The sequence below is a fragment of the Schistocerca piceifrons genome, chromosome 4 (assembly GCF_021461385.2).
Source record: "Schistocerca piceifrons isolate TAMUIC-IGC-003096 chromosome 4, iqSchPice1.1, whole genome shotgun sequence".
NCBI lineage: Eukaryota > Metazoa > Arthropoda > Insecta > Orthoptera > Acrididae > Schistocerca > Schistocerca piceifrons.
The window spans coordinates 273,124,314-273,139,391 of NC_060141.1; the positions used below are offsets into that span (position 1 = coordinate 273,124,314).

General features: G+C 45.5%; 1 protein-coding gene across 1 annotated transcript in view; it reads left to right on the forward strand.

Moving 5' to 3' along the window:
- Nucleotides 1-1,032: 1,032 nt before the first annotated feature.
- Nucleotides 1,033-15,078, forward strand: part of LOC124795157 (PC-esterase domain-containing protein 1A-like) — a 262,282-nt gene continuing 248,236 nt past the window's right edge. The window contains exon 1 of the mRNA XM_047259045.1: nucleotides 1,033-1,242. The gene's annotated coding sequence lies outside the window, so the exon portion shown is untranslated. The remainder of the gene's footprint in view (nucleotides 1,243-15,078) is intronic.

The window sequence follows — 15,078 nt, forward strand, 5'->3', positions numbered from 1 at the left end:
TTACAAAACAAAAAAATTCCACAAAACAATTCTTCTTTTCAGACAATTTATGCATGCTATCGTTATTACTATGATTATTGACAGCGGCTGAATTTGTATAAATATGTTGATAAGCATAACTGTCATATAGCAGATGCTATTAATTTCGCGCTCTCATATTTATCTGAATTTAAAAATTTGTGAACACCCAGAATGTATACCTACTAGCCACCACAGGTCCGCAGAGTGGTTTGATGCAACTCTCCATGCTACTACAAATGCTTTATCTGCAGTTGTAGCCATTCTTACTAGTGTGAAAATACAAGATATACGAAAAGCTTCTGTTTCAAAAGTAAGATTAAACTGACAAGCTTTCGTGGTACGTGTACGGGCTTGTTTGACACATCCTTTCGGAGGGCGTTAACAAGTTTTAAAAAATTCCAGTTTCTACTGGAAGAAAGTTGATGTAGGCCTAATCAATCAGGTTCTAAGGGTAACATTTCCATTCATGGGCAAATCTCTTATTTTGAGCCATTCCCTAGCCCAGTCTTGTTTTCTTCTTCTCTTTCTTCTTTAAACATAGTGCCAAAGTCAATGCCAGGGCTGGTTTGTCTGCATTTGTGGCTGTTCTCATAACTGTCAAAATAGTTAGGAGGACAGAGCGTCTGCTTAAAAGTGAGGTTAAACTAAGAAACGTTGTTTGAACGTGTAAGAGCTTGCTTGGCAAATTCCTGGTTAGATAAGAGCAATTTGTATCAAACACTTTTGATCGTTTACGGGGCGTTTATGTAGGATCTGCCATATTACGTGTTTGTTGTTATTAGTATTCTACAATAACTTTGTTTTCTAATTACCAAAATAAATAATTATTATAAAAGAAAACAATGAATATTTTATTTATTCGGCTATAATTAGAAAGTAACTCCTTCTGAGTAGTAGAAGTACTTGTGTATCGATTAGACCATCAATTTTATGGATTTTTCAATCCTTGATCTTTTTGACCAAGCTAAGTACTTTGATCGTATCATGTAGTGCCGCCAAAATTTAAATGCGCAGCATGCTGCCATGAGAATGTAGGAAGTTGTATATTATACAGCGGGTGAAGTTGAAGGTGTGGTTGGATTTGAAAACATTGTGACTTGTTACATAATATTTGTGTCAGTCACGATATGTTATAGATTATTTACAGCTGTGGTGTATGCACGACGTTACTGTTGATATATGTGTGTAAAATCTTTTGTTTACCTTTCCAGTTGTCTGCAGGTAGGTTTCTCAGTGGCCCGTAATTTTACTGTTTCATTATTTAATGTAAACTACTACTAGTACTGCTACATGTGAACTTTAAAAATAAACGATTTAGTAAACGTTAATAGTAATATTTGCAGCAGTCATTTAGAAGAGGACAATATAAGAGAACTGCGTTTCAGTACGGCATCAAGTTTTCTGAAGGTGGGCGTAAAGAGAATGTAAATCGCATTACTTTTGTGTGGAGAATAACAAAATTTGTTGCATTTGATAATTCATCAATAAAAGCCTCCGAGATATAACGCCTCTAACGGCGCGGCATCGTTTCTGTGAATCGAGGCTGAAAGAGTACAAGTAAATTCTTTTAAATGATGAACACTATGTTCGCTTCGCTAGAGTATAGCTTCTCGTCGAAATGATCGAGTGGTCTTGATGGCCAGCAATTATCGGCGTCGTTCGGACGGGTGGGGCAACTCTTCTTCCTGTTAATAGACTAGTGTCCATTATAACACAATCTGCAATTTATTGCTCTTCGTACTAATTATGCCAACTAAGTAGACACGCGTCGCTGTGGCTGATGTAACCAAATGTAATGGCATTTCCAGTATGCTTTCTGGAGATGTGATGTGAGTCATCAGAATACAATATTGGTAATGGAGGATGTACAACAATAGTATTTTACCAACATAAAGCTCACGCCAGACATACTTAAGCTAGAGATAAATAGTGCATCTTCGGATGTAACAGTTGCATTTACTTAGTGCTAGTATATCAGCTGTTGGCCCTTAAACTTACCATAATTTGTACGGCTTATTGTTTGCACGCCAGAAATTGGGAGAAGACTTGTGCTTCACAATGGGGAGGGAAATGCTGACGTTATGTAAAGTAAGTTAATATTATCCATCTTTAGTTCTGTTGAAATGCAGATTTCATTTAGTTTGCCGATGTTATATTTCTGACCTCTTCAACAATTAATTATTTATTTTACTTGTCGAGGTCATGAAGTTATTGCACTACATGTCTTGTAAAGGCACTTACTTGTGCTCGTTGTGTCTTTGTTTTATTTTGTGGTTAAAAAGAAATGTAAAAGGCATTTGCTAGACAAATTTGATTTCACACCATCCCTTCCTATATCGATGGACTCAGCAAAACACTGGTAATTTCTAGCAGTAACAGTCAAGCGTTCAACTAGGTGTAGCCAGTCTTACAAATAATCACATTTTCTACGAAGACAGTAACTTGTTCTCGAAAGAACAGTTACTGCTGATGACCGTGCAGCTTTTCCCTGGAATAAATGATGACTAATTGAAAACCTCAGCTGCCGACAGGTGTTGTTGATATACCTCGATGTGGACAACTGAAAATGTGTGCACCGACTGGGACTCGAACCCGGGATCTCGTGATTACATGGCAGATGCTCTATCCATCTGAGCCACCGAGGACACAGATGAATAGCATGACTGCAGGGACTTATCCCTTGCATGCTTCCCGTGAGACTCGCATTCCCAACTGTCCACAATTCTACAAATGTATTGTACCTTATAGACATTTGCCCACTCACTCATTACTCGCGCACGCTTTGGCGATTCCCGTAAGAGTTAGGGCAACCTGTGCGCATTTGCACAGACAAAGGTCAGTGGCTGGGTAGCCTTTAACTATATATATGAAGACGGTGTCCTCGGTGGCTCAGATGGATAGAGCGTCTGCCATGTAAGCAGGACATCCCGGGATCGAGTCCTGGTTGGGGCACACATTTTCAGCTGTCCACATCGAGGTATGTCAACAACACCTGTCGGCAGCTGAGGTTTTCAGTTAGTCATCATTTAATCACATTTTCATTTCTTTGGACAGTCGTTTGACGGATCACATTGCAGTTTGTAGTATCCTAATGCAAGATGTTGGGGTATTGGTCTATGGGATAGAATTAATTCTGATAGAATTCTGTCTGGAACGAAATTCAATTCTGATTACACTAAGCAGTTTCTCCGTGGTTTCCGTAAATAACTTAATGGAAATACTAGGAAGATTTTTCCTGCCATTTCACAGTCACACTACTCCTACCTAAAATCTGTAACGGACTTATGTCTGTATTGCTGCAGCAATAGAGGAAGGGGGAAGCAGACATGAATTTTCTCGCAAACTGTGTAGAATTGAGACGAAAGGTTGATTTAGGTAAAAAAAGGTGTTGCATATTGCAGATGTTTGGTAAGCAGTTTATTTTTATTGCAGTGTATATTCTGGGTAGGGCTGTTAAACAAAAACATACTGTTGAGCTTAGAAATTTACTAATTGACTGCATTTATGTGATGGGTGTAGTAAATATTGATTAAAAACCTGATGAACTAAGTATTTTATGAATGACTTGCCTCTCCACACAAGGCAAACGATTTTAGTTTGATTTGAAGTTTCGGCAGTTGTATTGAACCTTATGTCCATCCAACTAACATCCTGTATTTTTTTCTAACAGGGAATATGCACAGTAACAATTTTATTGAATTGCTGAAGGGTGTTCAAATGTGTGTGAAATCTGGGATTTAACTGCTAAGGTTCAGTCCCTAAGCTTACACACTACTTAACCTAAATTATCCTAAGGACAAACACACGCACCCATGGCCGAGGGAGGACTCGAACCTCCGCCGGGTCCAGCCGCACAGCCCATGGCTGCAGCACCTTAGACCCCATGGCTAATCCCGCGTGGCTGTTGCTGAAGTGTTCCACCCAAGTTTCAGTGGTAGAGAGATACTGAAGTACCTTCCAATGAATAGTAGGATGCTGTAAAAATGGCATAGAACAGTAGTTCTGTTCTACTTGTTTGTCTGTAGCCACTTCAGAATGAGTGAAAAGAAATTATCAGGCCCACCTGTCATTCAAGCATATTTCTGCATAAACTTCATACTCCGGGTATACCAGGAGCCAAAGGTCTAATTGGGTTTTGGAGCAAAATGGCCCTTTTGGTCAACCCAGCTGTTAGACTTGCCCTTATAACCCAGAGCATTGTCAGCTTCAACAATTATTTGCCCCCCAGGGAGCTCGCCTTTGGCCTCTCTTTGGCGGGTTCGTGCTTGTCTACCACGGGGCCCAAGCCTTTGCAGCACTTTTTCCCTTCCATGCTGTATTTCTATCCTCTTGCTATTCTTTTTTCCCCTCCGTTGGGGAACATGTCTGGGGTATTATTGGGAATGTTCTGCATTCTGTCTCTGACCTGTGAACAATCTGAACTTTCTTTCTGGCTCCCTTTTCCATTCTTTGCTTCTCTTCTCCTCTCATATCTTGCTTTGGCGTTTGAGGATTCGTCTTCTTCTTCTTCTTCTTCTTCTTCTTCTTCCCTGTGCGCTCCTGAAAGCCGGCCCACATGTCTGGCACGTAAAAGGTGACTGGGTAACACGTAATTCCCAGCCCCGGGTCAACAGGTAGGGTTCGCATGTACCCCCTGGTACATACAGTCCAGGCCCAGGGAGGGGTGATTGCCTGAGCTGTAACCTTCCCAAATTGCCACTGGTCCCTCCGTCAGGTGTTTGGGATGTGTGACCTCTGAAGTCTGAACAATCACCTAAGGCGGGTGTGCCCCCTTGTGAAGCCCCCCCCCCCCCCCCCCCCCCCCGCCCCCAGTTGGAGGGAGTGCACCATCAGTGATGCTGGCAATCATGGGGGATTTCCTCATGATGAGTCAATCTTCCTCTCCATCGACGTCGACAAAACTTAAACGTAATGAGGGTACTTATTCGAAGACCCTTCCCACTGCACCACAGTTCCTTCTGGTATCATTTACCGAAGACGGTCAGTCCTTCGCCACGGTCAGTCTGTTTATTATTCAGAAAGGTGTTGATGCCATTGCTGGCCCTGTGAAATCTTGCTCTCATTTACAGAATGGCAGTTTGCTTTTGCAGTTGGCTTCTGATTCTCAAGCACAGCTACTACTTGCTGCCTCACTTCTCCACGACTATCCAGTCCGTGTCGAGGCACATAGAACTTTGAATTCTTCCCGTGGTGTAATTTACATCAGGCTGCTTGACAGTCTAACCGTGGCAGAAATACAATCTTACCCCTCAGATCAGGGTGTCATTGCCGTCCATCATGTAATGAAAAAGGTTGATTCCTCCTTGCTGCCCACTCGCACTCTTTTCCTCATCTTTGGTAGGGTGGTGTTCCCATTCAAGATTAAAGCAGGCTATAAAATCATCACAGTCCAGCCGTATATTCTGAATCCGGTGCACTGCTACCAGTGTCATCGTTTCAACCACCCTTGACCGTCTTGTCGAACGTGCCTCCTTCTCCCTGCTTTATCAACTGCGCTGGTGGCCATGCCGCCGCCTCCTGGGATTGTTCCGTGTATCTGGATGAGCGGGCTGTTCAAGAGATTCGGGTAAAGGAAAAAATGCCGTACCCAGTAGCTCGTAAGTTACTGGCTAATCACAAACCCTGTGTTTTCCTGTCTGGCACCTAGTTCAGTTCTTGTTACCCCTCGCTCCATGAAGGACTTAGCCACGCAGACATGCGACCTCAAATTTGGCTCTGAGGTTGTGAATCGCCCAGTGTCAAGGTAGCAGTGCTGGACTCCCCCCTGTCCCGCTGTGCAACAAACCATCAAACTCTAGCCTAAGGGGACAAAGCTACCCTCTACACAACTGGCAGCCAGGAAAGGACAGAAGGAGTACTCTCGAGAAGACTTCTTCTGTCCCTCCAACCAAACAACACCCAAGACATCCTCTAACTGGAAGAGCTCAAAGAAGTCTGCTAAAGTCAAATGGTCTTCTCTTTCACCTACATGAAGATCCTACTCGATGGTGTCACCACGTGGTCACTTAGCCCGGCCGACCTCTGTTTCACCGCTGCGCATCACCATCCGTTCCCATTTTCACTCCACAGACTGACCACACAAGCACGCTGATACTTCTGTGGACCCCACGGAGCAGGATGTTCCTGCTTCTGTGCCCTGTAGTAGCGACTCTCCACCGGCTGTCCCTCGGTGGCCACCGAGTTGACACCCCTAAATCTCTTCCTCCTCATGACTGTCCTCCAATGGAACATTCGCACCCTTTGGTCCCACAGAGGATTTACAGCTGCTTTTAGCTTCGCAGCACCCTCTTGTACTCTGCCTTCAAGAAACGAAGTTACGCCCTCAAGACCGCTTTGAGCTTTCACATTACTTACCAGCTCATTCTGACCTTTGCCCTGAGGTCAGCATCCCATCTCATGGGGGCTTCGTGCTGCTCATGCGGGATGACCTTCATAGTCAACCCATCTCCGTGACTACCCGTCTTCAAGCTGTTGCTGTTCGCCTTTTCCTTCCCCACCTGACTTTCTCCCTCTGTACCATTTATGTACCTCCGTCCTTTGATGTCACCAGGGCAGACTTCCTTCAGCTTATTGGGCAGCTGCCTCCCCTGTTTTTGCTACTCGGTGACTTTAATGTGCATAATACCCTTTGGGGTTCTCCCAGGACCTGCCAGAGAGGTGCCCTCTTGGCTGACCTTCTTAACCAACTCAACCTCATCTACCTTAACACTGGAGCAGCCACTTTCCTTTCTGACTCCTCGCACCCCTATTCCCAGTTGGACTATCCTTCTGCACTGCCCAGCTTGCCCATCGTCTTGAGTGGTCTGTTCTTTCTGACGCGTACTCGAGCAACCATTTCCCGTGTGCTCTCCGTCTGCTGACTCCTATCCCATCCACATGCACGGCCAAATGGTAGCTTACTAAGGCTGACTGGCAGCTTTACTCCTCCCTGGCGACCTTCGCAGAACAAGATTTCCTCAGCTCTGATGACCAGGTGGACTATCTCACCAACATTATCCTTACTGCTGCAGAATGTTCCATTCCTTGCACTTCCTCTTTAACACTTCGTGTCCCAGTCCCTTGGTGGACTGATGCAATCGCAGAGGGTGGTTGGGAGCTCCAATGTTAGGCGCGTAATGGGGCCCCTTAGGGATATGACGGCTAAGGAGGGGAAGAAATCCAGTGTGCACTCCGTGTGCATTCCGGGTGGAGTCATTCCTGATGTAGAAAGGGTCCTTCCGGATGCCATAAAGAGCACAGGGTGCAGCCAGCTGCAGGTGGTGGCACATGTCTGCACTAATGACGTGTGTCGCTTAGGATCTGAGGAAGTACTCTCTGGATTCCAGCGGCTATCTGATTTGGTGAAGGCTGCCGGTCTTGCTTACGAGATGAAGGCAGAGCTCACCATCTGCAGCATTGTTGGCAGAACCGACTACGGATCTTTGGTGCAGAGCCAGGTGGAGGGTCTGAATCAGAGGCTCAAATGGTTTTGCGACCGTGCTGGCTGCAGATTCCTTGACTTGCGCCATACAGTGGTGGTGTTTCGGGTTCCGCTGAATAGGTCAGGAGTTCACTACACTCAGCTGGTGGCTACACCGGTAGCGGAGGCTGTGTGGCGTGGAATGGGCGGTTTTTTAGGTTAGAAGGCCTCGGGAAAGTACGTGGTGGGCTGCAATCTCAAAGGGTGCATGGCGAATACAGGACGTGCTTGGATCAAGGAACAGTCGGAATTGTAGTTGTAAATTGTTGTAGTTGTGCTGGGAAAGTCAGTGAGCTTCAAGCGCTAATAGAAAGCACAGAAGCTGAAATCGTTATAGGTACAGAAAGCTGGCTAAAGCCTCAAATAAGTTCTGCAGGAATTTTTACAAAGTCACAGACGGTGTTCAGGAAAGATAGATTAGGCAGAATTAGTGGTGGAATGTTTGTGTCTGTCAGTAGTGGTTTATCTTGTAGTGAAGTCGAAGTAGATACTCCGTGCGAATTGGTATGGGTGGAGGTTATACTTAACAGTTAATAATTGGCTCCTTCTACTGACCCCAAGACTCCGATGATATAGTTGCTGAACAGTTCACAGAAAATTTGAGTCTCGTAACAAATGAATACCCCACTCAAACAGTTATAGTTGGTGGGGACTTCAACCTTCCCTCGATATGTTGGCAAAAATACTTGTTCAAAACCAGTGGTAGGCAGAAAACATCTTCCGAGATTGTCCTAAATGCTTTCTCCGAAAGTTATTTCGAGCAGTTAGTCCACGAACCCATGCGAATTGTAAATAGTTGTGAAAACACACTTGACCTCTTAGCCACAAACAATCCAGAGCTAATAGAGAGCATCGTGACTGATACAGGGATTAGTGATCATAAGTTCGTTGTAGCTAGGCTCCATACCATTTCTCTCAAATCCACCAGAAACAAACGCAAAATAATTTTATTTAAAAAAGCGGATAAAGTGTCACTAGAAGCCTTCCTAAGAGACAATCTCCATTCCTTCCAAACTGACTATGCAAATGTAGACGAGATGTGGCTCAAATTCAAAGATATAGTAGCAACAGCAATTGAGAGATTCATACGTCTTAAATTGGTAAGAGATGGAACTGATCCCCCATGGTACTCAAAACAGATCCAAACGCTGTTGCAGAGGCAACGGAAAAAGCATGCGAAGTTCAGAAGAACGTGAAATCCCGAAAATTGGCTAAAATTTACAGACGCGCGAAATTTGGCACGGACTTCAATGCGAGATGCCTTTAATAGGTTCCACAACGAAACATTGTCTCGAAATTTGTTAGATAATGTGAAGAAATTCTGGTTGTATGTAAAGTACACAAGCGGCAAGACGCAGTCAATACCTTCGCTGCTCAGTGCCGATGGTACTGTTACCAACGACTGTGCCGCTAAAGCGAAGTGATTGAACGCAGTTTTCCGAAATTCCTTCACCAGGGAAGACGAATGGAATATTCCAGAATTTGAAACACGAACAGCTGCTAGCATGAGTTTCTTAGAAGTAGATACCTTAGGGGTTGCGAAGCAACTCAAATCGCTTGATACGGGCAAGTCTTCAGGTCCAGATTGTATACCAGTTCGGTTCCTTTCAGATTATGCCGATACAATAGCTCTCTACTTAGCAACCATATACAACCGCTCGCTCACCGATAGATCTGTACGTACAGACTGGAAAATTGCGCAGGTCGCATCAGTGTTTAAGAAGGGTAGTAGGAGTAATTCATCGAACTACAGATCTATATCATTGATGTCGGTTTGCAGTAGGGTTTTGGAGCATATATTGTATTCAAACATTATGAATCACCTCGAAGGGAACAATCTATTGATACGTAATCAGCATGGTTTCAGAAAACATCGTTCTTGTGCAATGCAGCTAGCTCTTTATTCGCACGAAGTAATGGCCGCTATCGACAGGGGATCTCAAGTTGATTCCGTATTTGTAGATTTCTGGAAAGCTTTTGACACCGTTCCTCACAAGCGACTTCTAATCTAGCTGTGGGCCTATGGGGTATCGTCTCAGTTGTGCGACTGGATTCGTGATTTCCTATCAGGAAGGTCGCAGTTCGTAGTAATAGTTGGCAAATCATCGAGTGAAACTGAAGTGATATCAGGTGTTCCCCAGGGAAGCGTCCTGGGACCTCTGCTGCTCCTGATCTATATAAATGACCTGGGTGACAATCTGAGCAGTTCTCTTAGGTTGTTCGCAGATGATGCTGTAATTTACTGTCTAGTAAGGTCATCCGAAGACCAGTATCAGTTGCAAAGCGATTTAGAAAAGATTGCTGTATGGTGTGGCAGGTGGCAGTTGACGCTAAATAATGAAAAGTGTGAGGTGATTCACATGAGTTCCAAAAGAAATCCGTTGGAATTCGATTACTCGATAAATAGTACAGTTCTCAAGGCTGTCAATTCAACTAAGTACCTGGGTGTTAAAATTACGAACAACTTCAGACCACATAGATAATATTGTGCGGAAGGCGAGCCAACGGTTGCGTTTCATTGGCAGGACACTTAGAAGATGCAACAAGTCCACTAAAGAGACAGCTTACACTACACTCGTTCACTCTCTGTTAGAATATTGCTGTGCGGTGTGGGATCCTTACCAGGTGGGATTGACGAAGGACATCGAAAGGGAGCAAAAAGGGGCAGCTCGTTTTGTATTATCACGTAATAGGGGAGAGAGTGTGGCAGATATGATACGCGAGTTGGGATGGAAGTCATTAAAGCAGAGACTTTTTCGTTGCGGCGAGATCTATTTACGAAATTTCAGTCACCAACTTTCTCTTCCGAATGCGAAAATATTTTGTTGAGCCCAGCCTACATAGGTAGGAATGATCATCAAAATAAAATGAGAGAAATCAGAGCTTGAACAGAAAGGTTTAGTTGTTCGTTTTTCCCGCGCGCTGTTCGGGATTGGAATGGTAGAGAGATAGTATGATTGTGGTTCGATGAACCCTCTGCCAAGCACTTAAATGTGAATTGCAGAGTAATCATGTAGATGTAGACACTATGACGCAATTCACACAGGGAGACATGCTCTCTGCGTTTTTAACCGCCACCTTACACTGAAAAACTGCATTCATTATAAACAGATGCATGCAAAGTGTCATTGAGTTCTTCGGGACAGCATGAGAGCTAGTTGGATTTCATTCACTAGTTCTTTTAAGAGTCCCACACCTTCCTCTGTGATGTGGGCCAACCTCGGACGACACTCTGGAACCAAGATCCCCATTTCCGGCCTGACAGTAGGTGCCGATGTCATCCTGGATCCTATTTCTATCTCCAACACCTTGGGCGACCATGATGCGGAAGTTTCGAGCTCTTCCCACTATCACCCTGCCTTCATCGATCCGAAACGAGTGGTGGAGGGTCTGGCGATACCCTTCTCTTCTCCAAATCATGAGTGCTACAATGCTGCCTTCACTATGAGGGAACAAGATCATGCTCTTAGTTCATCCTGATCCTCTGCTCCAGGGCCAGACACTATCGACATTCAGTTGTCGCAGCACCTCTCTCTTGTGGGTAAGCATTTTCTGCTTAACACATACAACCGCATTTGGGCTGAGGGCACACGGCGCATTGGATGACCTCCTCTCGGTCCCACCACTTTGTGTGCATTGCGTCCAACATTTAACTGTCCGCTAATTCCTGCTGGAATGCCTTTTTTTACCAATTTACGTTCCAGATTGGGTTTGCCATCTGATTTATCAGCTGTTATAGCGAATAATGCGCGGGCTGTCAACCATGTTTTACTTTTTATCCGCCTAAGCAATATGGTGAAGGCCATTTAATTTTTAGTTTTGGACCTCCACTTTTGTATGGTGTTTTTTAGCCCATTTTCCATGTGCCTTTTTTAGCTGTCTCCTATTCTGTCCATTGGGACTGACACATAGTCATTTCCCTCCGGTCATACTTCAGCGACCACCATGCGGTGCGGCGGTGGAATTTGTGTGTTTCATAGGACGGGGTTCTTGGCTTCACCGCCTGGGCATCGAGGAAGGTACACACTTTTATATATATAAAGACTTACCTTGGGGGGGGGGGGAAGGACAGGTATACTCTCGCGCCCCCCCCCCCCACTTCCCCCCCCCCCCCCCCCCCCCCCCACACACACACACACAAATATCTATATATCTATCCGCACATATACAGACACAAGCAGACATTTGTAAAGGCAAAGAGTTTGGGCAAAGATGTCAGTCGAGGTGGAAGTGCAGAGGCAAAGATGTTGTTGAATGACAGGTGAGGTATGAGCAGCGGCAACTTGAAATTAGCGGAGGTTGAGGCCTGGTGGGTAACGGGAAGAGAGGATATACTGAAGGGCAAGTTCCCATCTCCGGAGTTAGTGGGAAGTACCCAGATAACCCGGACGGTGTAACACTGTGCCAAGATGTGCTGGCCATGCACCAAGGCATGTTTAGCCACAGGGTGATCCTCATTACCAACAAACACTGTCTGCCTGTGTCCATTCATGCGAATGGACAGTTTGTTGCTGGTCATTCCCACATAGAAAGCTTCACAGTGTAGGCAGGTCAGTTGGTAAATCACATGGGTGCTTTCACATGTGGCTCTGCCTTTGATCAAGTACAACTTCCGGGTTAAAGGACTGGAGTAGGTGGTGGTGGGAGGGTGCATGGGACAGGTTGTACACCAGGGGCGGTTACAAGGGTAGGAGCCAGAGGGTAGGGAAGGTGGTTTGGGGATTTCATGGGGATGATCAAAGAGGTTACGAAGGTTAGGTGGACGGTGGAAAGACACTCTTGGTGGAGTGGGGAGGATTTCATGAAGGATGGATCTCATTTCAGGGCAGGATTTGAGGAATTCGTATCCCTGCTGGAGAGCCACATTCAGAGTCTGATCCAGTCCTGGAAAGTATCCTGTCACAAGTGGGGCACTTTTGGGGTTCTTCTGTAGGAGGTTCTGGGTTTGAGGGAATGAGGAAGTGGCTCTGGTAATTTGCTTCTGTATCAGGTTGGGAGGATAGTTGTGGGATGCGAAAGCTGTTTTCAGGTTGTTGGTGTAATGGCTCAGGGATTCCGGACTGGAGCAGATTCGTTTGCCACGAAGACCTAGGCTGTAGGGAAGGGACCGTTTGATGTGGAATGGGTGGCAGCTGTTATAATGGAGGTACTGTTGCTTGTTGGTGGGTTTGATGTGGACGGATGTGTGAAAGCTGGCCATTGGACAGATGGAGGTCAACGACAAGGAAAGTAGCATGGTATTTGGAGTAGGACCAGGTGAATCTGATGGAACCAAAGGAGTTGAGGTTGGAGAGGAAATTCTGGAGTTCTTCTTCACTGTGAGTCCAGATCATGAAGATGTCATCAATAAATCTGTATCAAACTTTCGGTTGGTAGGCCTGGGTAACCAAGAAGGCTTCCCCTAAGCGACCCATAAATAGGTTGGCGTACGAGGGGCCCATCCTGGTACCCATGGCTGTTCCCTTTAATAACTTCTTCACTTTCGAAGGCCAGACATACCAACAATTCGCCCGTTTGTTCCTAACCCCAAATGATGCTACAAATGTCAAATATTTGGCCATACCCCTATGGGATGTAATGGGAAGTCTATGTGTGGCAATTGTGGGGGCTCAGCTAACGAGTTGGGCACTTCTAGTACACTTCCTCCGAAATGTGTAAACTGCCCTGAGAATCACCCAGTGTAGAGCAGAAAGTTTGGGGTTTACAATGAGGAAAGGAAACTTCAGGAGTTGAAAGTAGATACGCATATCTTATGGTGAAGCTAGAAAAGCTTTCAAAACTATGCAACCGCTAGTTTTTGCTACTTCTTTTGCATCAGCCCGTAAGACACCAGTCGGCAAGTGTGATGCCTCCACACAAACTCAGAAAACAGATTCAAGTACGAGCACATGCACTTGTCCGTGTACCTGTGGGAGAAAGGCTCCACTTGCAACTGTTGTCGTTCAGAAGCCCTCAGCAATAGGCTTACCGTTTAAGCCACATGCCACTGCCCAACATCAGAAATCAGATAAGCCATTCCCGCAACCTGGGCAACCACCTCCTCCTGTCAGTAAAGAAAAACATTGTTCAAAAAGTAGTTTTAAGTCCAAGAAAGCAGTATTTAAACCTTCGGATTGGTGAGCTCTCTCCCTTTCTGATGGGGAATATGCTGTTCAGGATACGGACTTCCAGTCAGAGGAACTGGATAGCAGGGAACTGGCTAATGTTCCCCCTGACCTCCCCGGTAAATCACCGCTTCCGAGGGAGAAAGAAAAGAACAACCATTGCCAGCCAGTGCAGTGGAATTTGAATAGATATCGCTCACATTTGAAAGAATTGCAGCTACTGGTCCAGGATAAACCTTTCTGCATCTGCTTACAAGAAACACATCTTCAAGTCACCAGCACACCTGCATTACGGGGCTACCACGCATACAGGAAGGACGATAGTACTGAAGACAGGGCTAAAGGTGGTGTGGCTATTTTCCTTGATGACAGATACCGCTCCTCTCCTGTTCATCCTACCGTGACCACGCAGCAATCCTGTGAATGTTCTCGCACCCTTTAATATCATAGTGTGTTCTTTGTACCTGCCCCCTAATGATGCTTTGGATGCAGAGCCACTGGCAGAACTCTTCCAGGCACTCCCACGCCCATTCCTCCTTGTGGAGGACAATGCCCCCAATGTGCTGTGGGGCTCAGCTACCACTTGCTCCAGGGGCGGATCATCGAGCACTTTGTCCATTGTGAGAATATCTGCCTTCTGAACGCGGGTCAGATGACTCACTTTTCTACAGCTACAGGGTCTTTTTCAGCCATTGACCTTTGTTTTTGTTCTCTAGCTATTGCAGACTCAGTTTAGTGGGAAGTGACTCCAGATTTACAGTCTAGTTACCACTTCCCAATGTCAATCTGTCTATAGATTTGGACGGTGGCCAACAGGAGACCACACAGGTGGATGATACAAAGGGCAAATTGGTTGCAGTACAGTCGACAGGCTATTTTTAAACAGAAGGGTTGTGCACAGGGACGGTGGCCCATATCATCCCTGAGATCCAAAGGGCAGCCGCAGAGTCTATTTCCAGGTGTAGTAACCACCTCAGACGACGGCTTGACCTTGGTGGAATGATGACTGTTAATTGTCAATCAGGGCCAGACGGACAGCTCTGTGGAACTTCAAACACTGTCCAACTACAGACAATATTCATATCTTCAGGTCCGCGAGACCTCATGTGAGGCGAATGATCAAAAAATGGAGGAGGCTTCCTGGAGGGAATTCACAACTTCCATTAATCAGTCCATTTCCACTGCACAAGTTTGGGAATCAATAAGACGGCCCCCATGCGGCTCCGGAGGTTAGAATAGGCCCGACTTATTACTGCCTATCATAAGAGGCGACTAAAAGGGGTCTAACACTTTTCAGCCGTATTAGTTCAGATCCTGTTCTATGGTTTGACCTGCCACTTTCAAATCCTACAGAAGTGCAGGCCATATGGGGGAAGGACGCCTTATGTGGTGCACGAGTTACCCATAGTGCCCTTAGATTCGATCTCCTGAATCCCTTGTCATGGCTTTGCATCTCCACCTGCGATTCAACTATTTGGGCGAGGACACTTTCCG